Below are 12050 nucleotides of genomic sequence, written 5' to 3'. Positions count from 1 at the left end.
GACAGCGGCTCTGGAACAGTTCTTGTACCGAGGGCAGGGAGACGCCAATGATCCTCTCTGCTCCCCTCACTACCCTCTGCAGAGCCTTCCTGTCTGAGCAGTTGCAGTTGGAGTACCACATGTTCATGCAGTACGTGAGTACAGACTCCACCGTGCCCCTGTAGAAAGTCCTGAGGATGTTGGTGGGGAGTGAGGCCTGTTTGAGTTTCCTCAGGAAGTGCAGTCGCTGATGGGCTATAGATATAGTCCAGCTGGATAGTACTGGAGGGCCGAATGGCTTTCTCTTTCCATAACAAAACGCCTAGAGAATAGGTTATCCCCTCTATCACTACAGGGGGGGTATAGCTCAGTGGTAGAGCATTTGACTGCAGATCAAGAGGTCCCCAGTTCAAATCTGGGTGCCCCCTCATCAATATTTTAGGGTTCGATCCTGGCCTCGGGTACTGTTTGCGCAGAGTTTGCACGTTTTCCCTGTGACCACATGGGGTTTCTCCTAAATGGTAAGTTAACAGACGTCCGTAAAGTTGCCCCTCGTGTGTCAGGAGTGGGTGCAAAAGTAGGATCACATAGAACTAGTGTGGTCCGCATGGGCTCAGCGGGCCGAAGGGCCAGTTTCCATGCTGTTCCTTTAAACCAATTCACTAATGTGAGCAAGAAATGCAACACCTGTCCCTTCACCTCCCCCCTCGACTCCATTCAAGGACCCAAGCAGTCATTCCAGGTGCGACAAAGGTTCACCTGTATCTCCTCCAACCTCATCTACTGCATCCGCTGCTCTAGATGCCAGCTGATTTACATCGGAGAGACTAAGTGGAGGTTGGGCGATCGTTTCGCCGAACACCTCCGCTCAGTCCGCAATAACCAACCTGACCTCCCGGTGGCTCAGCACTTCAACTCCCCCTCCCATTCCCAATCCAACCTCTCTGTCCTGGGTCTCCTCCATTGCCAGAGTGAGCAACAGCGGAAATTGGAGGAACAGCACCTCATATTCCGCCTGGGGACCTTGCGTCCGGATGGCATTAACATTGAATTCTCCCAATTTTGCTAGTCCTTGCTGTCTCCTCCCCTTCCTTAACCCTCTAGCTGTCTCCTCCCACGCTCCCATCCCCCCGCCCTCGGGCTCCTCCTCCTCCCCTTTTTCCTTCCTTCTCCCCCCCATCCCCCATCAGTCTGAAGAAGGGTTTCGGCCCGAAACGTCACCTATTTCCTTCGCTCCATAGATACTGCTGCACCCGCTGAGTTTCTCCAGCAATTTTGTGTACCTTCGATCTTCCAGCATATGCAGTTCCTTCTTGAACAAAAAAACTGTATTTGATGAAAATCTGCAATAAAAGCGGAAAGTGCAGGACACTCAGCAGGTCAGGCTGCATCTGTGGGAAGCCACTAACTCACTAATAGATTTGGAGGTAGATAAAAATGCTGGAGAAACTCAGCGGGTGAGGCAGCGTCTATGGAGGGAAGGAATATGTGACGTTTCGGGTCGAGACCCTTCTTCAGACTGATGTGGGGGTGGGGGGGGGGGGGCGGGAAGAAGAAAGGAAGATGCGGAGACAGTGGGCTGTGGGAGAGCTGGGAATGGGAGGGGAAAGAGGGAGAAAGCAGGGACTACCTGAAATTGGAGAAGTCAATGTTCATACCGCTGGGGTGTAAACTGCCCAAGCAGAATATGAGGTGCTGCTCCTCCAATTTACGGTGGGACTCACTCTGGCCATGGAGGAGGCCCAGGACAGAAAGGTCGGATTGGGAATGGGAGGGGGAGTTGAAGTGCTGAGCCACCGGGAGATCAGGGTGGAGGAACCACTTAGAGACATACAGCTTCGGCCCAACTTGCCCACACCAACCAACATGCCCCATCTACACTAGTTCAACCTGCCTGCATTTGGCCCATATCCTTCCAAACCTGTCCAAATGTCTTTTAAATGTTGTTATACTACCTGCCTCAGCTACCTCTTCTGGCAAAGATAGACACAAAGTGCTGGAGTACCTCAGCAGGTCAGGCAGCAACTCTGGAGAACATGAATGGGTGACGTTTTGGGTTGGGTGCTGTAAGGCAGCTGAATTACTTTAGTGTTTCTTTTGCTTCAGAGCATCTTCAAGAGTCAAGTCAAGAGAGTTTATTGCCATGTGTCCCAGATAGGACAACGACATTCTTGCTTGCTGCAGCACAACAGAATATTGTAAGCATTAATACAGAACAGTTCAGTTCAATATACACATAAATAAACAGATAGAGTGCAATAGGCTGTTACAATTCAGAGTCTGTTTGTTACAGAGTCAGTCTGAAGAAGGGTTTCGGCCCGAAACGTCGCCTATTTCCTTCGCTCCATAGATGCTGCTGCACCCGCTGAGTTTCCCCAGCAATTTTGTGTACCTTCTGTTTGTTACTAGCCTGATGGCTGTGGGGAAGCAGCTATTCCTGAACTTGGATGTAACAGATTTCAGGCTCCTGTACCTTCTGCCTGGGCACCAGAGAGATGAGTGTGTGGCCAGGATGGTGTGGGTCCTTGATGATGTTGGCTGCCTTTTTGTGGCAGCGACTGCGATAGATCCCTTCGATGGTGGGGAGGTCAGAGCCGATGATGGACTTGTCATTTTGTCCGGGGGTAAAAATATTTTTCCAAGGGGAGGAAATACAACTTGGTAAAAATATAACAAAAAAAAACCAGACCCGAGATATCTAAAATAAAAATAGAAAGTGCTGGAAATAGCAGGTCAAGCAGCACCTGGGAGAAATAGATTGAAGATCTTTCATCCAATCTTGTAAAATTGAGAACACATCACGCTATATATCGCAGAACAGTTCTCTCTTTTGCTTTACTGAATGTACCTGAGTTTAGCTTGATTGTATTTAGGTACAGCATTATCAGATTTTACTGGATAGCGTACAAAACTAAGCCTTTCTCTGTACCTTAGTGTACCCGACGAGAATAAACCTCAATCTAAGGTTGGTGGACCAAAGAGTAGAAACCCGGAACTGCAGATGCTGCTTCAACATGAAAAGATACAAAGTGCTGGAGTAACTCGGCGGGTCAGGTAGCATCCCCTGCAAAACATGGATAGGTGACGTTTCATGGGTGCAGGGGTGAAAGGAATGAAAACTACAGGTTCATAAGTCATAGGAGCCGAATTAGGTCATTTGGCCCATTGAGTCTACTCCACCGTTCAATGGCTGATCTGTCTCAACCCCATTCTCCTGCCTTCTCCCCGTAAACCCCTGACACCCGTACAAATCAAGAATCTATCTATCTCCGCATTATCTTTACTCAATGATTTGGGCAGAATAGAAGAGACTCGCTTTCTTCTGTAATTGCCTTGACTTGCGTTGTCTGATGTTGAAAGGAACAGAGAATCTTATGGGTGATATTCCTGGATAGAGAACAGCCTCGTCTCTCAACCCCCCCCACCCCCCCCCCCCCCCACACACCTCACCCCATCTCTCCCTAAATGCTTTCAATGGACAATAGACAATAGACATTAGGTACAGGAGTAGGCCATTTGGCCCTTCGAGCCAGCACCGCCATTCAATGTGATCATGGCTGATCATCCCCAATCAGTACCCCGTTACTGCCTTCTCCCCATATCCGCTATTTTTAAGAGCCCTATCTAGATCTCTCTTGAAAGCATCCAGAGAACCTGCCTCCACCGCCCTCTGAGGCAGAGAATTCCACAGACTTTCATGTAACTTCAATGCGATAGACCTGCATGGGTTTTCTCCGGGTGCTCTGGTCACTACGGGTGCTCTAGTCACGAAAGACGTACAGGTTTGCTGGTCAGTTGGCTCGATATAATTGTAAATGATCCCCAGTGTGTGTACTATAGGGTTAGTGTGTAGTGACCGCTGGGCGGTGGGAACCGTGGAAGGGCCAGATTCCACGCTGCATCTCGAAACTAAACTAAAATAGACATCCACCCACAGATGTCCAGGAGATTAGGAATCACAGAAATCACTGCCTGGCCAAATGCTGTTGGCCCTTCCTGCGTCTCCCATGAAATACTGAGCCATCCAGAGAATTGTAATCACCCATGAGAGGCAGACATGGACTAACTGCAGAACTCCAGTCCAATTAGGGAGTGTAGCTCAATGGTAGAGGATTCGCTTGCAGATTAAGAGATCCATGGTTCAAATCCGGCTGCCTACTCACAGATCCTCTATCCAGCATTACAGGTGTAGCTTCGGGCTGGTACCATTTGTGAGATACAGCGCACAAACAGGCCCTTCGGCCCACCGAGTCTGTGCCAACCAGCGATCACCCCGTACACTAGCACCATCCCACACACTAGGGACAATTTATCATTTTTACCGAAGCCTATTAACCTACAAACCTGCACGTCTTTGGAGTGTGGGAGGAAACCGGAGCGCCCGGAGGAAACCCACACGGTCACAGTCACATTGACTGTCATATGTTTGAAAGAACGGAGCGTCTGGGCTTGTATTCACTGGAATTTAGAAGGATGACAGGATATCTTATTGAAACATATAAGATTATTAAGGGATTGGACACGCTAGAGGCAGGAAACATGTTCCCGATGTTGGGGGAGTCCAGAACCAGGGGCCACAGTTTAAGAATAAAGGGTAGGTCATTTAGAACGGAGACGAGGAAAAACTTTTTCACCCAGGGAGTTGTGAATCTGTGGAATTGTCTGCCTCAGAAGGCAGTGGAGGCCAATTCTCTGGATGCTTTCAAGAGAGAGTTAGATAGAGCTCTTAAAGAAAGCGGAGTCAGGGGATATGGGAAGAAGGCAGGAACGGGGTACTGATTGGGGATGATCAGCCATGATCACATTGAATGGCGGCGCAGGCTCGAAGGGCCAAATGACCTACTCCTGCACCCATTGTCTATAGTCTATTGTCTAAAACGCACCCATAGTCAGGATGGAAGATGGACCTCTGGTGCTCTAAGGCAGCAACTCCACCTCTGCTATCTCCAGAGAATTGTCATCACCCATGAGAGATAGGAAGGAACAATGAGCAGAACTCCAGGCCAATTAGTGAGTGTGGCTCAGTGGTAGAGGATTTGGCTGCAGATTAAGGGGTCCCTGGTTCAAATCCGGCTGCTTCTCAGAGGGATTTATGTTCACTTTTAAGAATTAAATCCTCAATCCATTCTTGCATTGCAGATGTAGCTGTAGGCTGGTGTAATGATGCAGTAGGTAGGGACTGTGTGGGAAGGAACTGCAGATGCTGGTTTACACCAAAGATTGACACAAAATGCTGGAGTAACTCAGCGGGGCAGGCAGCATCTCTCTGGTGACGTTTCGGGGTGGGACCCCTTCTTGAGAAGTACTGACTCACCTTCAGTCACTGGCTTCAATGTTGAGTTGCCTGCAGGTGCTGATTGCTCTCTCTATCAAAATCATTTCAGTATTGTAGGTTAATTAGCTGCTGTAAATAGTGACTGGTGTACGGGTGAGTTGGAGGAGCTGGACATGTGAAGGGGGGGGATGGAGGCACAAGAGACAGTGGATGTGGAGAGGATGTTTCCACTAGTGGGAGAGTCTAGGACTAGAGGTCACAGCCTCAGAAGTAAAGGACGTTCTTCTTTTAGGAAGGAGATGAGGAGGAATTTCTTTCGTCAGAAGGTGGTGAATCTGTGGAATTCTTTGCCACAGAAGGCTGTGGAGGCCAAATCAGCGGATATTTTTAAGGCAGAGATAGATAGATTCTTGATTAGTGCGGGTGTCAGAGGTTATGGGGAGAAGGCAGGAGAATAGGGTTAGGAGGAGGAGATAGATCAGCCATGATTGAATGGTGGAGTAGACTTGATGGGCCGAATGGCCTAAGTTTACTCCAATCACTTATGACTTTATGACCTCAAGGGACTGCAGATGCTTCGACTCCAGGCCTGACTACAGGGAGACATTGAGCTGGCTCGGACTTTATTCCCTGGAGGGCAGGATGATGAGGGGGGGGGGGGGGGGGATCGTATATAGGTGTAGAAGATCTTGAGAGGAATCGATTGAGTAAATGCTCTTGCCCAGAGTAGGGGAATCAACAACCAGAGGACATAGGTTTAAGGTGAGGGGGGAAAGATTTAATAGGAACTTGAGGGGTAACTGTTTTACACAAAGGGTGGTGGGTGTATGGAACGAGTTGCCGGAGAAGCTGGTTGAGGCAGGGACTATCACAACATTTAAGAAACATCAGACCGGTACATGGATAGGACAGGTTTAATAAACAATAGACAATAGACAATAGACAATAGGTGCAGGAGTAGGTCATTCGGCCCTTCGAGCCAGCACCGCCATTCAATGTGATCATGGCTGATCATCCCCAATCAGTACCCCGTTCCTGCCTTCTCCCCCATATCCCCTGACTCCGCTATCTTTAAGAGCTCTATCTAACTCTCTCTTGAAAGCATCCAGAGAACCAGCCTCCACCGCCCTCTGATGCGGAGAATTCCACACACTCAAAACTCTCTGTGTGAAAAAGAGTTTAGAGGGATATAGGCCAAATGCAGGCAGGCAGGACTAGTGTAGATGGTGTGAAGTCTTTGTAATGTAATATATATATATATTTATAGGCCCAGGAGCCGTTGGAGCGGTCGCAGAGGGAGGAGCAACGCCCGAGCGGTAGGCTTAAAACCCGAGCGCGGGGCTTGTTTTTTACAGAGGCCCAGGAGCGGTTGGAGCGGTCGCAGAGGGAGGAGGAACCCAACGCTGTAATGTTCCAACGTTCCGTTCGCATTTCAAAACAAGTGGGCTTGAGGAAGCCGCTGATTGATGGAAGCGGACAAGAGGGAGCAGCTGATTGGGAGTCAGATCCCTGCTGATTGTATTGTATTGTACTTTGTATTGTATCCTAGGTAAGGGGGGAGAATGAGGCCCAGGGCAGTTTACTGTTCTGGATGTCAGATGTGGGAGGTCAAGGAATCGGATAGCCTTCCAGACGTCCACATCTGCGCCAGGTGCGTCGAGATGGGGCTCCTAAGGAACCGTATTCGGAACTCGATGACCTCCATCTGGCCAGGGAGAGCGAGGAAGTCATAGAGAGGAGTTATAGAGAGGTGGTCACTCCAAGACCACAGGAGGCAGGCAAGTGGGTCACAGTTAGGAGGGGCAAGGGGCAGAGGCAGGGGCTAGTGAGTACCACAGGGATAGCCACAGGGAAGAAGGATCTCCTGTGGCGTTCTGTGCTGCATCTTGGTGGAACCAGTCTGTTGCTGAAGGTGCTCCTCAGGTTGACCAGTGTGTCATGGAGGGGGTGAGCTGTGTTGTCCAGGATGTTCCGCAGTTTGAGGAACATCCTCCCCTCCAAGACCAACCTCCCATGAATCCAACTCCAACTCCGCCCCCCATGACGGAGCCAGTCTTCCTGATGAGCTCGTTGATTCTATTGCCGTCCACGGCCTTTGCCCTGCTCCTGATGCCGATACCGATATATAGAGCACCCGAGGTCAGGATCGAACCAGGGTCTCTGGCGCTGTGAGGCAGCGGCTCTACCTGCTGCGCCACCGTGCCACCCCTGGGAGCTGACATAAACACGGTGGGCTTTCACACACAAGATTATTTGTTGTACAAAATTCTTAAGGGGTTGGACAGGCTAGATGCAGGAAGATTGTTCCCGATGTTGGGGAAGTCCGGAACAAGGGGTCACATTTTAAGGATAAGGGGGAAATCCTTTAGGACCGAGATGAGAAAAACATTTTTCACACAGAGAGTGGTGAATCTCTGGAATTCTCTGCCACAGAAGGTAGTTGAGGCCACAGTTCATTGGCTATATTTAAGAGGGAGTTAGATGTGGCCCTTGTGGCTAAAGGGATCAGCGGGTATGGAGAGAAGGCAGGTACAGGATACTGAGTTGGATGATCAGCCATGATCATATTGAATGGCGGTGCAGGCTCGAAGGGCCGAATGGCCTCTACTCCTGCACCTGATATAATTGATATAATTTAATTGCCACACAACCAAGGTCGGTGGTATTTGGGTTGCCAGCAGCGGTACAATAATAAAGAACACAACCACAATAAAAAATTTACACAAACCTATTTTCTATGTTTCTATGTTGTGCATGGTGGTGGAAAGATTGGTGGAAACAGGGCCGTGACGTGAATGCTCTTTCCTTGACCCCCACGATGGGCAGAATATGCTCCTTTTCAATATGTAAACACGAGGAATTAGGAAGGAAATGAAAAAGAGACATAATTCTGCCTGCACATTTTAATGCAGTCAGAATTAATTTGGCGAGGTGGCTGTGGATCTGACTTACTATCCAGGCTACCTCCTCCTTTCACAAGGTGATCTGTGGCAGAGCTAGAAATAGCTTACTTCATGGGATTCAGTAAATCCCCGTGCTCAACAGAACCAGACAAGCATGAAACAACCAGCCAATATTATGTGTAGGGAGGAACTGCAGATGCTGGTTTAAACCAAAGACAGATACAGAAAGCTGGAGTAACTCAGCGGGTCAGGCAGCATCTCTGGAGAAATAGGTGATGTTTCAGGTCGAGACCCTTCTCGCCCAATTCCTTCTCTCCAGAGGTGCAGCCTGTCCCGCTGAGTTACTCCAGCATTCTGTGTATATTTGAAGTGTGAATGTTGATTTCTCTCATTTCAAGTAACCTCTGCATTCCTCCTCTCTCTCTCTCTCTCTCTCTCTCTCTCTCTCTCGGTCCCTCCCCCACCCTAGTCACCCCGCCAGTCTCACTGTTCGCATCCATATATCCCTTCGCTCTCACCTCTTCCACAGCCAACAATGGACCATTGTGGGCTCCACCTTTCCTTGGTCCTCAGTGTTGGCTCTGATTTGCACTGAACCTTTTCATACCTCTAGTTTCCCTCTCCCCCTGACTTTCAGTCTGAAGAAGGGTCCCGACCCGAAACAGGTCGCAGCGCCGGAGACCCGGGTTCGATCCAGACTACGGGTGCTGTCTGTACGGAGTTTGTACGTTCTCCACGTGACCTGCATGGATTTTCTCCAATATCTTTGGTCACATTGACTGTCATATGTTTGAAAGAATGGAGCGACTGGGCTTGTATTCACTGGAATTTAGAAGGATGACAGGATATCTTATTGAAACATATAAGATTATTAAGGGATTGGACACGCTAGAGGCAGGAAACATGTTCCCGATGTTGGGGGAGTCCAGAACCAGGGGCCACAGTTTAAGAATAAAGGGTAGGTCATTTAGAACGGAGACGAGGAAAAACTTTTTCACCCAGAGAGTTGTGAATCTGTGGAATTGTCTGCCTCAGAAGGCAGTGGAGGCCAATTCTCTGGATGCTTTCAAGAGAGAGTTAGATAGAGCTCTTAAAGATAGCAGATTCAAGGGATATGGGGAGAAGGCAGGAACAGGGTACTGATTGGGGCTGATCAGCCATGATCACATTGAATGGCGGTGCAGGCTCGAAGGGCCGAATGACCTACTAATGCACCGATTGTCTATAGTCTATTGTCTAAAACGCACCCATAGTCAGGATGGAAGATGGACCTCTGGTGCTCTAAGGCAGCAACTCCACCTCTGCTATCTCCCGAGAATTGTCATCACCCATGAGAGATAGGAAGGAACAATGCGCAGAACTCCAGGCCAATTAGTGAGTGTGGCTCAGTGGTAGAGGATTTGGCTGCAGATTAAGGGGTCCCTGGTTCAAATCCGGCTGCTTCTCAGAGGGATTTATGTTCACTTTTAAGAATTAAATCCTCAATCCATTCTTGCATTGCAGATGTAGCTGTAGGCTGGTGTCATGATACAGTAGGTAGGAACTGTGTGGGAAGGAACTGCAGGTGCTGGTTTACACCAAAGATTGACACAAGTAGGTACACAAAATTGCTGGGGAAACTCAGCGGGTGCAGCAGCATCTATGGAGCGAAGGAAATAGGCGACGTTTCGGGCCGAAACCCTTCTTCAGACATTGACACAAGTAACTCAGCGGGACAGGCAGCCTCTCTCTGGTGACGTTTCGGGTCGGGACCCCTTCTTGAGAAGTACTGCCTCACCTTCAGTCACTGGCTTCAATGATGAGTTGCCTGCAGGTGCTGATTGCTCTCTCTATCAAAATCATTTGAGTATTGTAGGTTAATTAGCTGCTGTAAATAGTGACTGGTGTACGGGTGAGTTGGAGGAGCTGGACATGTGAAGGGGGGGGAATGGAGGCACAAGAGACAGTGGACTCAAAGACGGACAGGTTCAAGATTCAAGAGAGTTTATTGTCATGTGTCCCAGATAGGACAATGAAATTCTTGCTTTGCTTCAGCACAACAGAATATAGTAGGGGCATGAATACAGAACAGATCAGTGTGTCCATATATAGATAGATAGATAGATAGATAGATAGCCTTTTATTTGTCATCCAGACCGAAGTCTGAACGAAATTTAAGCAGTCATACATATAATACAATACAATAAAAAACAACAATAAACACATATTAACATCCACCACAGTGAGTCCACCCAACATCTCCTCACTGTGATGGAGGCAAAAGTCTTAGGGCTGCAGTCTCTTCCCTCCTCTTCTCCTTCTGCGCTGAGGCGATACCCCCCGGGCGATGTTAAAACCTGTCCTCGCGGCTCAAACACCGCGGCCCGGGGTAGTCGAAGCTGCCGCTCACCAGACCTGCTGACGCAGCCGCTGGCCCGCGGCCGAACCCCGGTCCCAGGTCACCGCCACCAGAACTGCCGTCCCAGCCCCCGGAGCATCGTTCCAGCCCCGAGCCGGATCGCCCTCACGTGAGTACTGCCACCGTCTCAGCCTCGCGCCAGGCCGCCGCTCCTCCCTCGTGTGTGTATAATTATATACACACATGAATAAAGGTTTGTAGGTTAATTGGCTTGGTATGAGTGTAAATTGTCCCTAGTGTGTGTAGGATAGTGCTAATGTGCGGGGATCGCTGGTCGGCGCGGACTCGGTGGGCCGAAGGGCCTGTTTCCACGCTGTATCTCTAAACTAAACAAAATGCCTTTTCTCCAGAGATGCTGCCTGACCTGCCGAGTTACACCAGCATTTTGTGTCTGTCTTTAGCCTGTTTTGTCCTTACAAAACCTGCCCATCTGAGCTCAGTAACTATGAGTTACATTGTAAACCACCCAACATGAGCAAATCTATCGATATAAGTGGTTGCACAACCAGTGTCTACTCCGTGCTTGAATGCTCCAGAGTGCAATCTAGTCAATTTGAGTGCAGTTTCTCGTGTTCTGTTTCAACAATCAGCAAGGAATCGATTGATTAACATGAATAGTCTATTGATCTCGCCGTGGCTTATGATCAGACAATGAACAGTCAGCTTCCACAAGACAATCTCCTCCAGAATCTGAAGAAAGGTCCCGACCAGAAACATCATCCATCCTTATTTTATCATAGAAACATAGAAACATAGAAAATATGTGCAGGAGTAGAGGCCATTCGGCCCTTCGAGCCTGCACCGCCATTCAATATGATCATGGCTGATCATCCAACTCAGTATCCTGTACCTACCTTCTCTCCATACCCCCTGATCCCTTTAGCCACATCTAACTCCCTCTTAAATATAGCCAATGAACTGGCCTCAACTACCTTCTGTGGCAGAGAGCTCCAGAGATTCACCACTCTCTGTGTGAAAATAGTTTTTCTCATCTCGGTCCTAAAGGATTTCCCCTTTATCCTTAAACTGTGACCCCTTGTCCTGGACTTCCCCAACATCGGGAACAATCTTCCTGCATCTAGCCTGTCCGTTTAGTTTATTGTCACATGTACCTGGGTACAGTGAAAAGCTTTTGTTGCGTGCTATCCTGTCAGTGGAAAGACAATCCGTGATTATAATCGAGCCATTTACAGTGTATAGATACATGATAAAGGGAATAATGTTCACTCCATTAACTAGATAGGGCTCTTAAAAATAGCGGAGTCAGGGGATATGGGGAGAGGGCAGGAACAGGGTACTGATTGGGGATGATCAGCCATGATCACATTGAATGGCGGTGCTGGCTTGAAGGGCCGAATGGCCTACTCCTGCACCTATTGTCTATGTCTATTGTTTCCGATCAAAGATAGTCCGAGGGTCACCAATGAGGTAGATAGTAGTTGAGGACTGCTCTCTGGTTGTGGTAGGATGATTCAGTTGCCTGATAACAGCTGGG

General features: G+C 48.8%; 1 non-coding gene across 1 annotated transcript; it reads left to right on the top strand.

Moving 5' to 3' along the window:
- The first annotated feature begins 335 nt into the window (after window positions 1-335).
- Window positions 336-407, top strand: trnac-gca. The gene has a single exon. It is a non-coding gene; the product is annotated as a tRNA-Cys (tRNA).
- The last annotated feature ends 11643 nt before the right edge of the window (window positions 408-12050 follow it).

This window comes from Amblyraja radiata, chromosome 16 (genome assembly GCF_010909765.2).
Source record: "Amblyraja radiata isolate CabotCenter1 chromosome 16, sAmbRad1.1.pri, whole genome shotgun sequence".
In the NCBI taxonomy this organism is placed as follows: Eukaryota; Metazoa; Chordata; class Chondrichthyes; order Rajiformes; family Rajidae; genus Amblyraja; species Amblyraja radiata.
Note: the sequence above shows the minus strand (reverse complement) of the source record. Positions and strands in the feature narration are given on the sequence as shown.